This window comes from Chamaea fasciata, unplaced genomic scaffold (assembly GCF_029207755.1).
Source record: "Chamaea fasciata isolate MVZ Bird 193981 ecotype frontalis unplaced genomic scaffold, bChaFas1.0.hap1 SCAF_796, whole genome shotgun sequence".
Taxonomy (NCBI): domain Eukaryota; kingdom Metazoa; phylum Chordata; class Aves; order Passeriformes; family Sylviidae; genus Chamaea; species Chamaea fasciata.
The window spans coordinates 25251-43393 of NW_027094881.1; the positions used below are offsets into that span (position 1 = coordinate 25251).

The 18143-nt window shown below is 58.0% G+C and overlaps 1 long non-coding RNA gene across 1 annotated transcript; it reads right to left on the reverse strand.

The window, feature by feature from the left end:
* Nucleotides 1–7018: 7018 nt before the first annotated feature.
* LOC136305928 (uncharacterized) lies at nucleotides 7019–7680 on the reverse strand. Its single transcript, XR_010725462.1, has 2 exons — nucleotides 7533–7680; nucleotides 7019–7256 (listed from the first exon to the last, which is right to left on the reverse strand). It is a non-coding gene; the product is annotated as an uncharacterized lncRNA (long non-coding RNA).
* Between the last annotated feature and the right edge of the window lie 10463 nt (nucleotides 7681–18143).

An 18143-nucleotide genomic window follows, 5' to 3' on the forward strand; every position in this document is an offset into this window, starting at 1 on the left:
TCCACCTGTCCCCTCATCAGTGTGACAGCTCTCACCTGGGGCTGCTCTGTCCCCTCAATCATCCTGTGACAGCTCTCACCTGCAGCTGCTGCCAGTCCCAGCTGCTCATTTCCTGGACATTGCACTGTGTGCACTGACACGCTGGGGCACCGGGCTTTCCTTGCTGTGAATAAGGATCCCTCTGCTCCTGCACGTGCCCAAGGCTGAAACTGGGATTCCACCTCCTAAATTCCGTTTGTGTGAGGTTCACAATTCCTAAGGAAATTTCCCAGCAATCGTTACCCTTCATTTACATTTTCTCCTTTGGAATCATCACTACCTTGTCTTTCTGTGCAAGGGTTCCAAACGTTCATTGGGAGTTCAGTAGCCGGGTTGGCTTGTTTATAACTTAGCTGACAATCCCAGGCTAAATCCAAACACCCAGAGATACAGGGAAATATGGAGACAGTTTATAAATATTGCCCACCTCTGACCCTGAATTCTTCATCGCACATCCTCGGAGCAGATTTACTCCATCCTTTCATCCCAGCAGCACCCCTCCAGCACAACTCTCACTTCTCACACATGTTTCTTCCCACAAACCAAACAGAAATCTACTACAGGGCGAGGCGGGGAGGGGCGAGGCCGGTCTCGGGGCAGAGCCCCCGGGCCCTCAGGGCGGGCCGGGGGGACCGGAGCAGAGCCCGGGCCGGGTTGGAGCCGGAGCCGGTCTGAGGGCGGAGGCCCCGGGCCCTCAGCGCGGGCCGGGGGGCGGGGGCGGTTCCCGGGGCCCGCTGTCCAATCAGCACTGCCGATGCCTCAGCGAGCCCGCCAATCGCGGGGATTCAAAAGGGTGGCGGAAGTAGCTGCTGCTCTATGGGCTCGGTGTGGAACGCCCCGGTGGGGTCCCGGCGCCGTGCACTTGGGACCCGCCCCGCGCCCCTGAAGCCGCGCCCCCGGTACTGCCCGGCCCCGGCTGCCTCCGGGCCCCGCCTCACAGAGCCCCGGCTCCGCCCCGAGCCCGCCCCGGCTCCGCCCTGAGCCCGCCCCGGCTCCGCCCCGAGCCCGCCCCGGCGCCCCGCGCTGCCCGGGATGGGGGCGGGACCATCGCCCGCGGCCCCGCCCCGCCCCTCACAGCTGAGCCGAGCCGAGGTTGCTCGCGGCCCTGCGCGGAGCCAGGCGGGGCCGGAAATGGGACCGGCCGTTCTGGTTCGGGTCCTGTCAGTGTCGGCTGCGGCTCCCGAGCGGTGCGGCCTCCCCCGGCGGGCGGGCTATGGGTCTCGGGGCCGGAGGACCAGGGGGGCGTTGCGATCGGGATCGGGACCGGGATCGCTGCGGGCGGCAGGAGCCGCTCCTGCTCCGCCTGCAGCCGGAGCTGCGCTGGGATCCTGGCGGGGCTCTGGGCACGGGAGGACGGCGGCGGCGATTTCCTCTGATAACCTCTGATATCGGCCCCCCCACAGCATCATTGATCCCCACCCGAGTGTCACTGACCCCCCCCAATGTCATTGATGCCCCCCCAATATTCCACTGATCTTCCCTCAGCGTCGCTGACCCCCCCAAAATTCCAGTGATCCCCCCCACTTGATCCCGCCCTTTTTCTCCCCTCACGTTTCCCGCCCTTTTTCTCCCCTCACGTTTCCCGCCCTTTTTCGTGGGGAACGACCCCTGAGGGGGCCTGTGGAGGGATTCTGGAGGTCCGAGGGGTGAATTTGGGGTTTGGAGGGAGGTTTTGGGGGGTCCCAGGGATGGATTTTGGGGTTTTTGGGGGTCCAAGGGATGGATTCGAGGGTCCCGGGGTGGATCTGGGGTCCTGGGGAGGTTTTGGGGGGTCCCAGGGGTGGATTTGGGGTTCATGGGGAGGGGTTTAGGGGTTTTATGGCGCCTCAGGGGTGAATTTGGGGTCCGGGGAGAGGTTTGGGGGGTTTTTTGGGGTCCCAGGGGTGAATCTAGGGTCTGGGGAGGGGTTTTTGGGGGTCCCTCACCTGCAGGGCGTCGCGGGGGTGGCAGGGGGAGGGGGCAGCGGGGGGGGCCCAGCGCCCACCCCCCCTTGGGCTTCAGGAGGGCGTCGATGAGACCGAAACAGCTCGGGGGGGGGGTCAAAAACGGGGGGGGTCACGGGCTGGAACCCCCCAGTGCCCCCCAAACCATCCCCAGGGCCCCCCCGACCTCCAGGAGCGCCCAAAACCCTCCTCAGGTTCCTTTGATGCCGCAAATGGGCCGCCCAAACCTCCCGAAGATCCCCCAAAACCACCCAAAGCAGCCCCCAGGACTCCCCCCAGACCCCCCACAACCCCCCAAACCCCTCCAGGACAACTCGGGACCCCCAGGACCCCCCAAATCCGCTCCCCCGACCCCCTGAGGCCTCGTTTGACCCGCTCCACGTTGCGGACAGGCACCAGCTGATCAAGCCACAAGCACCAACACTTGCGGGACTGGGATGGACTGGGAGCACTGGGAGGGTGATCAGAGAGAACTGGGATGGACGGGGAGTGGACTGGGACGAACTGGCAGGCGTGTGGGGGTCCGTGGTGGGCACACGGTGCCTAACTGGTCTATACTGGGATGGGTCTAATGGCCCCAGGGGAGGGGGTGTGGCCACACTGGTCCAGACTGGGAGGGGTGTCACCATGGCGCCGGAGGCGGAGTCGAGGATTCGGGCGAGGCAGGGACACCTAGGGGACAGCCAGGGCACCCCCAGGGACACCTAGGGGACACCAGGGCACCCCTGGGTACACCTAGGGGACAGCGAGGGCACTTTTGGGGACAGCCAGGGCCCCCCCAGGGACAGCCAGGGCACCCCCAGGGACACCTAGGGGACAGCCAGGGCACCCCCAGGGACACCTAGGGGACAGCCAGGGAACCCCCAGGGACACCTAAGGGACAGCCAGGGCACCCCCAGGGACGCTTAGGGGACAGTCAGGGCACCCCAAGGACAGCCAGGGAACCCCCAGGGACACCTAGGGGACAGCCAGGGCCCCCCAGGGACACCTAGGGGACAGCCAGGGAACCTCCAGGGACACCTAAGGGACAGCCAGGGGACCCCAGGGACAGCCAGGGCATCCTCAGGGACACCTAAGGGAGAGCCAGGGCACCCCAGGGACAGCCAGGGAACCCCAGGGACACCTAGGGGACAGCCAGGGCATCCTCAGGGACACCTAAGGGAGAGCCAGGGCACCCCCAGGGACACCTAGGGGACAGCGAGGGTACCCCTGGGTACACCTAGGGGACAGCGAGGGCACTTTTGGGGACAGCCAGGGCCCCCCCAGGGACAGCCAGGGCACCCCCAGGGACACCTAGGGGACAGCCAGGGCACCCCCAGGGACAGCCAGGGAACCCCCAGGGACACCTAGGGGACAGCCAGGGAACCCCCAGGGACACCTAAGGGACAGCCAGGGCACCCCAGGGAGAGCCAGGGTCCCCACAGGGACACCTAGGGGACAGCCAGGGCATCCCCAGGGACAGCCAGGGCACTACCCCGAAGACCTAGGGGACAGCAAGGGCACCCCAGGGACACCTAGGGGACAGCCAGGGAACCTCCAGGGACACCTAAAGGACAGCCAAGGCACTCCCAGGGACACATAGGGGACAGCCAGGGCACCCCCAGGGACACCTAGGGGACAGCCCGGGGACCCCAAGGTGCACCTAGGGGACGGCAAGGGCACCCCAAGGGACAGCCGGGGCACCCCAAGGGACAGCTAGGGGACAGCCAGGGCACCCCAGGGACAGCCAGGGAACCCCCAGGGACACCTAGGGGACAGCCAGGGCACCCCTGGGGACACCTAGGGGACAGGGAGGGCACTTTCGGGGACAGCCAGGACACCCCCAGGGACAGCCAGGGGACAGCTGGGGCCCCCCCAGGGACACATACGGGACAGCCAGGGCCCCCCCAGGAACAGCCAGGGGACCCCCAGGGACACTTAGGGGACAGCCAGGGCCCCCAAGGGACACCTAGGGGACAGCCAGGGCACCCCCAGGGGTTGAAGGGGCCCCCCCGCTCCAAACCCAGCACGGCCGCCTGCGTTGCGGCCCCCCAAAAACCCATGGCCGCCCCCCGAGCTGATATCGACCCCCCCACAGCATCATTGATCCCCACCCGAGTGTCACTGACCGCCCCCAATGTCATTGATGCCCCCCCAATATTCCATTGATCTTCCCTCACCGTCGCTGACGCCCCCCAAAATTCCATTGATCCCTCCCACTTGATCCCGCCCTTTTTCTTCCCTCACGTTTCCCGCCCTTTTCTCCCCTCACGTTTCCCGCCCTTTTTCGTGGGGAACGACCCCTGAGGGGGCCTGTGGAGGGATTCTGGAGGTCCGAGGGGTGAATTTGGGGTTTGGAGGGAGGTTTTGGGGGGTCCCAGGGATGGATTTTGGGGTTTTTGGGGGTCCAAGGGATGGATTTGAGGGTCCCGGGGTGGATCTGGGGTCCTGGGGAGGTTTTGGGGGGTCCCAGGGGTGGATTTGGGGTTCATGGGGAGGGGTTTAGGGGTTTTATGGCGCCTCAGGGGTGAATTTGGGGTCCGGGGAGAGGTTTGGGGGGTTTTTTGGGGTCCCAGGGGTGAATCTGGGGTCTGGGGAGGGGTTTTTGGGGGTCCCTCACCTGCAGGGCGTCGCGGGGGTGGCAGGGGGAGGGGGCAGCGGGGGGGGCCCAGCGCCCACCCCCCCTTGGGCTTCAGGAGGGCGTCGATGAGACCGAAACAGCTCGGGGGGGGGGGGTCAAAAACAGGGGGGGGTCACGGGCTGGAACCCCCCAGTGCCCCCCAAACCACCCCCAGGGCCCCCCCCGACCTCCAGGAGCCCCCAAAACCCTCCTCAGGTTCCTTTGATGCCTCAAATGGGCCGCCCAAACCTCCCGAAGATCCCCCAAAAACACCCAAAGCAGCCCCCAGGACTCCCCCCAGACCCCCCACAACCCCCCAAACCCCTCCAGGACAACTCGGGACCCCCAGGACCCCCCAAATCCGCTCCCCCGTCCCCCTGAGGCCTCGTTTGACCCGCTCCACGTTGCGGACAGGCACCAGCTGATCAAGCCACAAGCACCAACACCTGCGGGACTGGGATGGACTGGGAGCACTGGGAGGGTGATCAGAGAGAACTGGGATGGACGGGGAGTGGACTGGGACGAACTGGCAGGCGTATGGGGGTCCGTGGTGGGCACACGGTGCCTAACTGGTCTATACTGGGATGGGTCTAATGGCCCCAGGGGAGGGGGTGTGGCCACACTGGTCCAGACTGGGAGGGGTGTCACCATGGCGCTGGAGGCGGAGTCGAGGATTCGGGCGAGGCAGGGACACCTAGGGGACAGCCAGGGCACCCCCAGGGACACCTAGGGGACAGCCAGGGCACCCCTGGGTACACCTAGGGGACAGCGAGGGTACCCCTGGGTACACCTAGGGGACAGCGAGGGCACTTTTGGGGACAGCCAGGGCCCCCCCAGGGACAGCCAGGGCACCCCCAGGGACACCTAGGGGACAGCCAGGGAACCCCCAGGGACACCTAAGGGACAGCCAGGGCACCCCCAGGGACGCTTAGGGGACAGTCAGGGCACCCCAAGGACAGCCAGGGAACCCCCAGGGACACCTAGGGGACAGCCAGGGAACCTCCAGGGACACCTAAAGGACAGCCAAGGCACTCCCAGGGACACATAGGGGACAGCCAGGGCACCCCCAGGGACACCTAGGGGACAGCCCGGGGACCCCAAGGTGCACCTAGGGGACGGCAAGGGAACCCCAAGGGACAGCCGGGGCACCCCAAGGGACAGCTAGGGGACAGCCAGGGCACCCCTGGGGACACCTAGGGGACAGGGAGGGCACTTTCGGGGACAGCCAGGGCACCCCAGGGACAGTCAGGGCACCCCCAGGGACACCCAGGGCCCCCCAGGGACACCTAGGGGACAGCCAGGGAACCTCCAGGGACACCTAAAGGACAGCCAAGGCACTCCCAGGGACACGTAGGGGACAGCCAGGGCACCCTAGGGACAGTCAGGGCACCCCAAGAGACACCCAGGGCACCCCAGGGACACCTAAGGGACAGCCAGGGCACCCCAGGGAGAGCCAGGGCACCCCCAGGGACGCCTAGGGGACAGCCAGGGCACCCCAGGGACAGCCAGGGCACCCCCAGGGACACCCAGGGCGCCCCAGGGACACCTAGGGGACAGCCAGGGAACCTCCAGGGACACCTAAAGGACAGCCAAGGCACCCCCAGGGACACCTAGGGGACAGCCAGGGCACCCTAGGGACAGTCAGGGCACCCCAAGAGACACCCAGGGCACCCCAGGGACACCTAAGGGACAGCCAGGGCACCCCAGGGAGAGCCAGGGCACCCCCAGGGACGCCTAGGGGACAGTCAGGGCACCCCAGGGACAGCCAGGGAACCCCCAGGGACACCTAGGGGACAGACAGGGCACCCCAGGGACACCTAGGGGACAGCCAGGGCACCCCCAGGGACACCTAGGGGACAGCCAGGGAACCCCCAGGGACACCTAGGGGACAGCCAGGGCACCCCCAGGGACGCCTAGGGGACAGTCAGGGCACCCCCAGGGACAGCCAGAGCACCCCCAGGGACAGCCACGGGACAGCCAGGGAACCCCCAGAAACACCTAGGGGACAGCCAGGGCATCCTCAGGGACACCTAGGGGACAGCCAGGGCACCCCCAGGGACACCTAGGGGACAGCCAGGGAACCCCCAGGGACACCTAGGGGACAGCCAGGGCACCCCCAGGGACGCCTAGGGGATAGTCAGGGCACCCCAGGGACAGTCAGGGCACCCCCAGGGACACCTAGAGGACAGCCATGGAACTCCCAGGGACACCTAGGGGACAGCCAGGGAACCCCCAGGCACACCTAAGGGACAGCCAGGGCACCCCAGGGAGAGCCAGGGCACTCCCACGGACACCTAGGGGACAGCCAGGGCACCCCAGGGACACATAGGGGACAGCCAGGGCGACCCCAAAGTGCACCCAGGGGACGGCAAGGGCACCGCAGAGACAGCCAGGGCACCCAGAGCTCCAAGGGCTATCCAAGGGATGCTCAAAACCCTTACCAACGATTGGCTTTAATAAAGCAACTCACACAAAGTCACCAACATCACGCGGACACAGCACCATTCTTTTGTTGGTCTGTAACGGCTGCAACAAAATACGCCCTCCTGGAAGCAGTTCAGCACTTACTGATCACTTCTTTGTTTTGGCACTTCCCAGCCAGGGCCTGCGGGGCCTCCTGCAGATGCAGGTCTTCGCTGACAAGGCTCCACTTGTGCAGCAGCAGCAGCAGCTCCCTGAAATTTTAGAAAATATTAGAAAAATACAGGCAAAAATCTCACCTCTGTCCTCCCCTAAGAACATCCCCAGGACATCATCCCAGTTTTTCCCAGCTAGGAGCTGCAAGGAATTCAGGCAGGGGAAATGACATCAGGGAACAGCTTTGTAAAGTCAAAGGCAGAAAGAGAAGATGCACCAGCAAAGGGCAGGAAAGGGGAAAGGTTTCTGAAAACATTTCTGCAGTCTAATTAATAATTATTTCCACTTCCCCAGCGAGAAGAACACAGACTCACAGCCATTCAGGCCTGACAGTCCCCTGCAGCCAGAGCTCAGCACACATCCACAGAAGCAAGTCCAGCATCTGAAAGAAAAAAAAAAAAAAAAACAAAAACCAAACACAACAATCAAACCAGTAGGAAAAGGTGATTTCTTTGGCTTCAAAGTTATTTCAAGTTCTTAAAGCCCAACACAGCTGCTAGGAGAAACAGAGTCAGGGCTCCTGGCAGACAGAGGGTGTTTTCCCCCCGAGGGGATTGCAGAGGAATTGTCTGGGACTTGGACTGTCCCTCGGGGTGACACCAGTTGCTGTGACTTCTATCATTCCATATGTTTGACTCCCAAAACTTCCCAGCCCAGGGGCTTGAGCTGACAGGGCAGCACAAAGATTGTTCTCTGTGTGGTGCCCAGATTTGGGGTTCACTGTCACCTTTGCTAGTTTAGATGAATTATACCCACGGCCCCGAATTCCCTGCTCAGTTCCCGCTGCAATAACCTCACAGTGCCTCACGGAGCACGGATATTCCCACGCAGAGCTGCTGCTTGAATGCCAGACGTGTCAGGAACCAGCAGAGCTTCCAAGGAAGCTCAGCAGGATGGGGACAGGATAGGTTTCTATTCCATAGATTTGGTTAATTCTAACCCTCACCCCCTGGGGGTCACCTGTCAGATTTCCCTGGAATTCAGCCACCCCCCTGAGCTCGGGCTCCAGGTGATGTTTCAGAGCAGGAGAAGGCACTGGCCGGCCTGTGCTGAGGCAGCCCCTGTGCCCTCGGGAGGACACAGCTCCCTGCAGGAGCTCAGCTCCTTTCCGAGCCCCAGCAGTGGCCTCTGCAAGTGCCTTTCCCTCAGGCAAGGGACGCCCATCCCTGCCTTCAGCACACCTCCAGTGGGACCCACCTGCAAAAGCTTTCCATCACTTCTGCACTCCGGCCGGCTCCCTGGAAAAGTCCAGACTTCATCCAAACGAAACTCCATCCCACTCAAACCTTTGATTTTGAGGCATCTCCGAGGGCCGTTGCTCTGGATTTAATTTCTGTGAGGGAGGAGCGCCTTGGCTTTAATGCTGCCGACGGGTGATGTCCTCAGGCTGAAAGGGAGGGGATTTGGGGTGGCCAGGACATCCCTGGCAACTGTGTGGGAGCTCCGGGAGGTGGGAATTGCTGTCTGAGCCCCTCTGCAGACAGCCCGAGCCGCCGTTCCCAGGCAATGCCAGCTGTTCCCCGGGGAGCTCTTGGGCTGTGGGTGCCTCTGTCTGGGCTGCAGCATCTCCCCGTGCCCGGCGGGAGCAGCCCCTGGCCGAGGAGCCGCGGCAGCCCCGGGGCCGTGTCCGTGCCAGCCCCGAGCCCGGCCCCGGGCCCTGCGTTTGGCCGCCGCTGCCACGGGCGGGGCCCCGCAGGCACAGCTCCTCCCTGCACATCATCCCAGGGCTGCTGGCCCCGCTGGGGCTGCCGGCCTCCTTCCTCCCTGCGCCTCCGGGCACCCGGGACACCTGCAGGAAACCCCGAGGGACACTGCAGGCGGCACGGGGGGGCACCGAGGCCTCCGGCCAGAAAAGCAGCCCCGGCCTCAGCAGCTGCCATCATTTTGGCCCGGCAACACTCACCTGCAGGAAACGCCCCTGTGCGGGTGGGACCGGCCCTGCCTCTCTGCAGAGCTTTGGCCGTGGAAGAAGGGAAGCCTCAGGACTTGTCCTGCTCCTTTCCGCCCGGAAAGAGACTTTGTGTGAGTACTTTTACGGCAGCTGCTGGGTAAATCCTGGAAAGGACAGGAAATCAGCGTCACTGGAAGAGCTTTGTGCTGTCGTGAGCTGCCAGCCACTTCTGCCCTCGAGCCATTCCAGGGGCTGGTGTGTGAAGCAGCTTTGGCAGAGAAGGCGGCACTGCACTTACCTTAGTGGGGCCAAGCGTTGCCATCCTATGGAGGTCCATCCCCATAATGCAGAGATTGGTTCAGCTGCTTGGAGCAGAGTCCGGGTAATGCCAAGGTGCTGAGTTCGATTCTCAAACGGTCCGTCCGCTTGAGAGTCAGATTTTAGGATCCCTCTCAGCCTCAGTATATCCTGTGACCTGGAAATAAGAGGAAAATTCTCGGCTGAGTTTTAATAAAACAGCTTTTGCCATTGCAGGGTGTGAGCTGCACTCGGCGATTTTCGGCCGCGACGAGCCCCACGAGCCTTCCGCCCTTCCTTGCCGCCATCATGGTTGCGTCTGAGGCCACTTCCGGTTCCGCCGGCATCTTTTTTGCGGCACCGCTAAGGCCCCCGGCAGGTGTTTACACAGACGCCTGACTAAATCCGCGAATCCGAACGCAAGCGCGGCGCGGCTGAGCACACGGCCCGTGTCCCCACACCTGGAGACGCCGCGGAAAATTGCGCCCGGGCGGCGCCGTAGTCGGGGTTTCGTGCAGGCATCTGGCTAAACGCCTATAGGGTCCTTATTTTTTCGCGCCCTTTTGGCCGCCCTTTTTGGAAGGTCGGGCGCCTCGCGCCTGGGCGCCATTTTGTGAGGGGCGTCGCGTGACTTCCGCTTTTGCTCGCCGCCATCTTGGCTGCGGCTGAGGCCACTTCCGTCCCGGCCGCCATGTTCTTGGCGGCTCGGCATAGGCCCCCGGCAGGTGTTTACACAGACGCCTGAATAAATCCACGAATTTAAAAGCAAGCGCGGCGCGGCTGAGCACACGGCCCGTGTCCCCACACCTGGAGACGCCGCGGAAAATTGCGCCCCGGCGGCGCCGTTGTCGGGGTTTCGTGCAGGCATCTGGCTAAACGCCTATAGGGTCCTTAATTTTCCCGCCCTTTTGGCCGCCCTTTTTGGAAGGTCGGGCGCCTCGCGCCTGGGCGCCATTTTGTGAGGGGCGTCGCGTGACTTCCGCTTTTGCTCGCCGCCATCTTGGCTGCGGCTGAGGCCACTTCCGTCCCGGCCGCCATGTTCTTTGCGGCTCGGCATAGGCCTCCGCCAGGTGTTTACACAGACGCCTGACTAAATCCGCGAATCCGAACGCAAGCGCGGCGCGGCTGAGCACACGACCGGTGTCCCTACACCTGGAAACGCCGCGGAAAATTGCGCCCGGGCGGCGCCGTAGTCGGGGTTTTTGTGCAGGCGTCTGGCTAAACGCCTATAGGGTCCTTATTTTTCCCGCCCTTTTGGCCGCCCTTTTTGGAAGGTCGGGCGCCTCGCGTCTCGCCGCCATCTTGGTAGTGGAACCCACTAAAATGCCCCCTCGGCTCCTCCCACAAGCGCCTGACTGAATGGACTGCAGCCCGCGGCGCCGCTGCGCCCCCATCCCGTGTCCGCACACCCGCAAACGCCGCGGAAAATCGCGCCCGGACGGCTCCGGGGTCCGGGTGGCGCGCGCAGGCAGCCGGCTGCCACGCGCCCGGGCTCCTTGCCTTTTTCCCTCCCTTTCGGCCCCGAGCTGCGGGCGGGCGGGCGGCAGCGCCGCCCCCGAGCTCACAGTGCGGGGCTTCCACGCGCGTCGGGGACGGGCACGGGGGACAGCTGCACTACCGCTCTTTGCCCACAGGGTGGCAGCATTGCCACACAGATCAGGCGGGACGGGCGGGGGGGGACAGCTGCAGTACCGCTGTATGCCCACAGGGTGGCAGCATTGCCTCACAGATCATGAGGGACGGGCACGGGGGACAGCTGCACTACCGCTGTTTGCCCACGCGGTGGCAGCATTGCCGCACAGATCAGGCGGGACGGGCGGGAGGGACAGCTGCACTACCGCTCTTTGCCCACAGGGTGGCAGCATTGCCTCACAGATCATGAGGGACGGGCACGGGGGACAGCTGCACTACCGCTCTCTGCCCACAGGGTGGCAGCACTGCCGCGCGGCGGCGCGGAGCGGAGCCATAAACGAACGTGCCCAGGAATGCCCTGGCGAACAGCCTCCGGAATAAATGGCCCAAAAGACCCCCGAGCACACCTGCGAGAGCCCTGCCAGCAACCAGACCGAAACAAAAAAGCCTTTCGTTCAGGCTCTATTTCAATATTTTATATCTTTGTGATTCTGATATTTACATTCATCATTACAATTCATCTTTTATATTATGTACATTATACATCATGTATTATGTTTATTATACTATTATATTTATTATAGATATTAAATATAGAAAGTTATATATAAAATAATTTATTTATTATGTAATGTTATAAATAATAATACATTTCATTTAAATATGATTATGTACATTATAGATGTTTATATTATGTATATTAAATATATTTATAAAACGTGTAGTAAGTAATAATATATTGTGTATTTTTTATTGATATTATTTTTCATATCCTATACTTTTTGTTATTTTTCTTTTTCATTATTTTTTTAATTCGTTTGTTTATATTTTAAACGATATTTTACACTAGATGAATTCATGAACCTAACACATCAGAAACACAATTAATTTGAATTAAATGAGCCTGGTTTTCTAAGGGGTAAAGTTTTAATCTTTATTTAGATAATATGGGCATATTTTCTCTATCTGTATGGGGTTTTTTTGGTGGGTTGCGGGGGATTTTATTTTGGGGGTTTTCTTTTTTTGTTCGCTTTGTTTTGGATTTCTTTGCTAATAAACAAGCAGGGTCGGAGAGTTCAAAATAAAACGTCTACTTTGTTTTTATTGCTCCCTCTGAAATACGCCTCGACAGCCTGGACAGCAGGCTGCTGCTGGTAACACTGTGCACGGGTAGGAGGAGACCTGGTCGGGGCTGGGAAGGAAAAAACGGCACCACGGTGGTCACAGCTTTCTCCCTTCAGGAGTTTTATGGAGCAGAAAATACAGAGCTTTTGCCAACTGCGCTCTCTATGACATCCCGACGTCCAGCGGGCACCGAGGTCATTTCTCATCTTTCTTGCCAACAGCCAAACCCCCAGGCGCCCGGGGGAAGAAAGAGTATGGGGAAAAAAAAAAAGGAACAAAGAAAACATGAAAAAATAAACCAAAACTATAGAAAATAATAAATAAAATTAAAATACCAAAAGAAAAAAATTTCAAAGTAACAAAAAAGTGGAAAAAAAATTTAAACAAAAAATTAAAATAAAAAACGAAAAGTAGTTTTAACAAGTAAATAAATAGCTAAAGAAAAAAAATAAAAATTAAAAAACTGAAGAAAAAGTCTTTGAAAAACCACAAAACGCAACATGAAAAACCACAACAAAAGAGCACAAAAATACAAAAATAACAAAAAATAAAATACAAAATTAAATAAACGCAGCTCTCACCTCCTGCCACTGCCTAAAAAAGCGCCATGGCTTTCCTCAATTATGCAGCAATAAGGGAAACAAACCCAGTGCCCCCCAGAACAGAAGGTTTTCTAGACAATTCCCACTTCTGCTTGGAAACAAATTCTATTGTAGTGGGAAGCTCATTTTGGACAAACATCCAAATGTGCCAAGGTAGGAAAGAACCAGCCCCTTGTGTCCAAGGAACAGCAGCTAGGCCTGGATTCAGGTTTTAATGGCATTTATGTAATTAAAAATGCAGTAAATTGAACTTTACAAAGAGACGAATCGTGGCAAATAAATACTTCAAAGTTTTCTTGGGAAATCACAGAATTTTGTGGAGATGGTGCTGGACAATTGCTGATTTACCAACATTAATTGGGTAAATTTCCTTAGAAATGTGCTCTACAAGGTACAAAAATTCCAATTAGGATGGAAAATTGGAATAAATAAATATTCCCTTACTAAAATCAGAGAGAAAATCAGAGTTATTCCTTCAATTAAAAGGAAGGAATAACATCCAAATCCAAGCCTGCCTGGAAAACAAGCTCAGGAATTTCTAACATTGAAAACTTTTGCAAGAGTCATGAAGTTGGTGAAAGTTCATGGAATGATGATTTAAAATCTGCTTCCTCTGCTCTGATTTAAAGGGAAGTGGGAATTCAACAGGTCCAGTTACTCCCATCCAACCTTGGACTGGGATAAGGCCTTCCAGTGGCTTCACTTCCTACTGGCTCTCTCCTTTTCGCCAACTACCTGCAAGAGGAAAAGCAACAGGAATAAAGTCTCAAACAGGATGGCCTTGGTCCAGGCAGACTGAGGTGCAGCTCCCAGGGAGGGAGGCCAGGCTGTGCCTCGGGGAGCTCCGGGAATCTGGGATTGCCCGTGGGATTCAAGGGCTGGAAAAGCACACCCACCTGCCAGGTTCAGTGCTGGGACAGAGCAAGGCCGGGGCTCGGGGGCAGCAGTTAGAGCTGGGACTGCAGGAGAACACCCCAAACCCGGGTTAAACATCCGGCACGACACGCAGCACGCTCCGGGAGAAACTCGGGCGGGAGAAGCCCCGGGATGCTCCACGTTCCTTGCCCTTGGCAGCTGTGCCAGGGCCTCCCTCAGAATGCTGACCTCACCGTGCAGCTCCTACAAAACAGGAGAACTTATGGGAATCGCCCAGAATCCCTGGACTTCCAGTTATTAAGAACCACAGCTGCAGCGAAAGGTGTACAAACGCTACTGCAAACCAGCAGGGCTGAGGAGACGCAGGGATTTATTCCCGAGGGGACACAAGGATCCCTCAGCCAGCCAGGATTTCTCCCAGGCTCTTCCCACTGCTCTCTAAGGACACAAACAGCAGTTTTTCCCTCGAGTTCCCCTTTCCATCAATGCCAAGACTCGTGTTCTCCTCCAACCCCAGGTTCAGGAAGGAAAGTAGGAATATTATCACTGCACAGACTGTCCAGGAGGGTGTGACTGAGGCAGCAGCACCAGCTCCCACTCCACTGCTGCTCTGGATTCCTGAGCAGCTCCTTTCCATCCTGCCCTTCCCAGCACCATTCCCTGGGTGCCATGTCCACAGACACCTTCTCCATGCAGCTTAAAACCCACAGACACCAACAGAAAGGAGATCAAAAATCAATTCACATGTTGCTAGTCAGAGAGAATGGGAGAGGCCTAAAAATCTGCATTTATTTTAGAACACTAGAGCAATTTCTTCATGACCCTGACTATCAGTGATGGGCAGATAAACACCTTCTTTAACTTACTACCCGCAAAAACATCAAGTTTCAAGTTTAGTAAAGATAAAATTTTGCTGCAAAAATAAAAGAGGTGGGATGTTGGTGTTAGTGCTTTAACCTTCGGACATTAGCGGCTATTTGTAAAACAAATTCATTATTGAAGCAGCTAACTTGAAAATAAGGGGTTTTTACAATAAAGTTGACCAAAAAAGAGTCTCAAAATTAAGATATAGGCTGCACAAATATTTAAGAAAAAAAAAGTTGTCTTTCGTGCGTATAACCTGCCAGCCTCTCATGTTTTCAGTCCTTACCATTTATTTTTACCAAGGTGATGATTAAAACCTTGTCAAAAGCTCAAAAAAAAAAATTCCAGGACAAGGCAGGTGTTTTCCCAAGTACCCTCAGTGTGGAGCTGTGTCAGCCACAAGTGTTTGCTCCCGCAGCCCAGCCCGGAGCAGGCTCCAGCTGCTGCCCAGGGGGGTTACCAAGGGACTCACCTGTTTGAAGCTGTAAACGCAGGTGGCCTGCACTGGAGTGCCAATAAATGTGAAATGTGTGACTCTCACCTTGAATAGCGATCGATCTTCTCAGGGGAGCCTCTCACCCAGGATGGGGGGCTCTGCCACACATTTCATCTCTCCGCATCTGAAACAAAGTCAGGACAACAGTCAGAGTGCTGCAGGATACCTTGACAGCTCCAGACATCTTGTGGCAATCTAGGAATACCCTCTACAGTCTAACCACACCCCACATCACAAATTTCAAGCCCCCGGCACTATTACCCTCGTACCCCTACACCCAGACTGAGCAGCAAGGCAGAGCAGCTCCCGGCCAAACACACACCAACACCCGTGACACAGCACAGGACAAACGAGGGGACGCAACAGGGACAGAAAACTCTGGGCAAGAAGAATGACCCTGAGGGTCCAGAGAACTCGGAATGAGATGACCGAGGTAAGACGGAAGGTGAGCTGGCCAGGCTCAGAGAACCCTGCAGGAACAAGATGCCATCGGGATGACTTATCCCAAGAGACGCAGAGATGGATGCCTGAGAATCCTACGGTCAGAATCCTCCACCTGTCTTTGCATTCTCACAAGACCTAACCCGCCGGAATGGATCAGGGCGGTGCACGGCTGTCAGTACAGCTCAGAACAAGACCTGAAAAGGCATCGGACTGGATGCTTGTGAAGAGAGATGGATTCTGATGAGTGTCCGAGCAGCTGAGACAAAGGCACCCGGCTGAGGAGCACAGAGATCAGAAATGCTAAGACTGATGCCAGGGGTTTGGACAGGCCCCTGAAAGGACTAAAGGAAAAGACAAGACACCAAACAGACAGAGTGCACAACAGACAAGTGACACAACACACACCAGGACTGCTCTGCCCTGCACACCTCAGCACTGACATGAAAAATGAGACTTTCCCTTCACGTAGCCTAAGGGGTCACATCTTGGTGCCCCCAACTCCAAATCTGACTTAAAAAACCCCTCCCGGTGATCCCTGCCCTGGCATCCTGCTTTCATCCCCTCTGTGAGCCACAGCCCTCCACTTATCTCTCAGGCATCCAGGGAGGCAAATCCCTGCCAGGTCCAAAGAAGGCCGCCTCTGCCTCAGGAAAATTCCTGCTGTCGCCGGGCTGTCGTCTCTTAGTCAGCTACAACAAAAAAAACCAAACATGAATGCGTGATCTTAGCAGCCCATCACCCAAAACCCGACAATTCTGCTACTCACTGTCTCCTAAGCTTGCCTGTGTCCTCGGCCCCGCGCTTCAGCTGCGCTCAGAGGCCAACGCCGGCGTCGCAGGGTCTGCCTGGGTAAAGAGCAGACAAGGTGACGTGGCAGCGCTGGAACTTGAGGGGACCCTCCCTCCTTCTCCTCCCTGACTCACCTCAACTCCTCGGCCGTTATCCAAGCCTACCTGGATGGGGCCTTCACAAGGAGAAGATCAAGGCTCCATCACAGACTCCTGGAATGCTCCCGGAGGGCTCACGGGTGAGGTGACGCGGGTCTGTCGTCCCGTTGGTGAGAGGGGAGCTCGGCCTCCTGCGAGTGGACTCCCTAAAACGCACAAGAACGGAGGCTTAGAGTTGCACCAGCGAGTGAGGCTTGAACAATAGCAACGGCTTCTGTCCACCCGTCACTGCTCACCTCGCCCACGTCAGCTTGACTGCTGAGATCCGGCTTCACCACCTAAAAATAAAGACAAAGAACAGAGCTGTAACACAGCCATCATTTACACCTCCCCTGCAAACAGAAACAGGGACTGACCTTCTCAGGGGAGCCCCTCACCCAGGATGGGGGGCTCTGCCACAGATTTCATCTCTCTGCATCTGAAACAGAGTCAGGACAAAAGTCAGAGTGCTGCAGGATACCTTGACAGCTCCACACATCTTGTGGCAATCTAGGAATACCCTCTACAGTCTAACCACACCCCACATCACAAATTTCAAGCCCCCGGCACTATTACCCTCGTACCCCTACACCCAGACTGAGCAGCAAGGCAGAGCAGCTCCGGGCCAAACACACACCAACACCCGTGACACAGCACAGGACAAACGAGGGGACGCAACAGGGACAGAAAACGCTGGGCAAGAAGAATGACCCTGAGGGTCCAGAGAACTCGGAATGAGATGACCGAGGTAAGATGGAAGGTGAGCTGGCCAGGCTCAGAGAACCCTGCAGGAACAAGATGCCATCGGGATGACTTATCCCAAGAGACGCAGAGATGGATGCCCGAGAATCCTACGGTCAGAATCCTCCACCTGTCTTTGCATTCTCACAAGACCTAACCCGCCGGAATGGATCAGGGCGGTGCACGGCTGTCAGTACAGCTCAGAACAAGACCTGAAAAGGCATCGGACTGGATGCTTGTGAAGAGAGATGGATTCTGATGAGTGTCCGAGCAGCTGAGACAAAGGCACCTGGCTGAGGAGCACAGAGATCAGAAATGCTAAGACTGATGCCAGGGGTTTGGACAGGCCCCTGAAAGGACTAAAGGAAAAGACAAGACACCAAACAGACAGAGTGCACAACAGACAAGTGACACAACACACACCAGGACTGCTCTGCCCTGCACACCTCAGCACTGACATGAAAAATGAGACTTTTCCTTCACGTAGCCTAAGGGGTCACATCTGGGACATCCCCAGCTCCAAACCCGACTCAAAAAAATCCCTCCCGCTGACCCCTGCCCTGGTACCCCGCTTTCATCCCCTCTGTGGCTCCAAGCCCTCCACTTATCTCTCAAATGTCTGGGGAGGTGAATCCACGCTGGGCCCCAAAGAAGGCCGCCTCTCCCTCAGAAAAATTCCTCCCGTCACTGGGCTGCTGTCTCCTAGTCAGCTACGATAAAGAAAACCAAATATCAAAGCATAATCTTAGCCGCACATCAGCCAAAACCCAGCAGCTCTGCTACTCACCGTCTCTTAAGCAGGACCGGGCCCTCGGGCCCCGTGCGTGCTTCAGCTGAGCTCGGAGGCCGACGCTCGCAGCGCCAAAGCCTTAGAGGCGTTACTGGCACCGAGCCCACCCACCGTGGCCTCCATTAGGGCTGTGAGCATCCCCGGTTAGAGCAGGACAGGAACGCAGGGTGGACATCCCCGGTGAACCTCAACCCTGTGGACTCTGCCCCACCACGGTCACTTCCTGCCTGGCCCTAGCTTA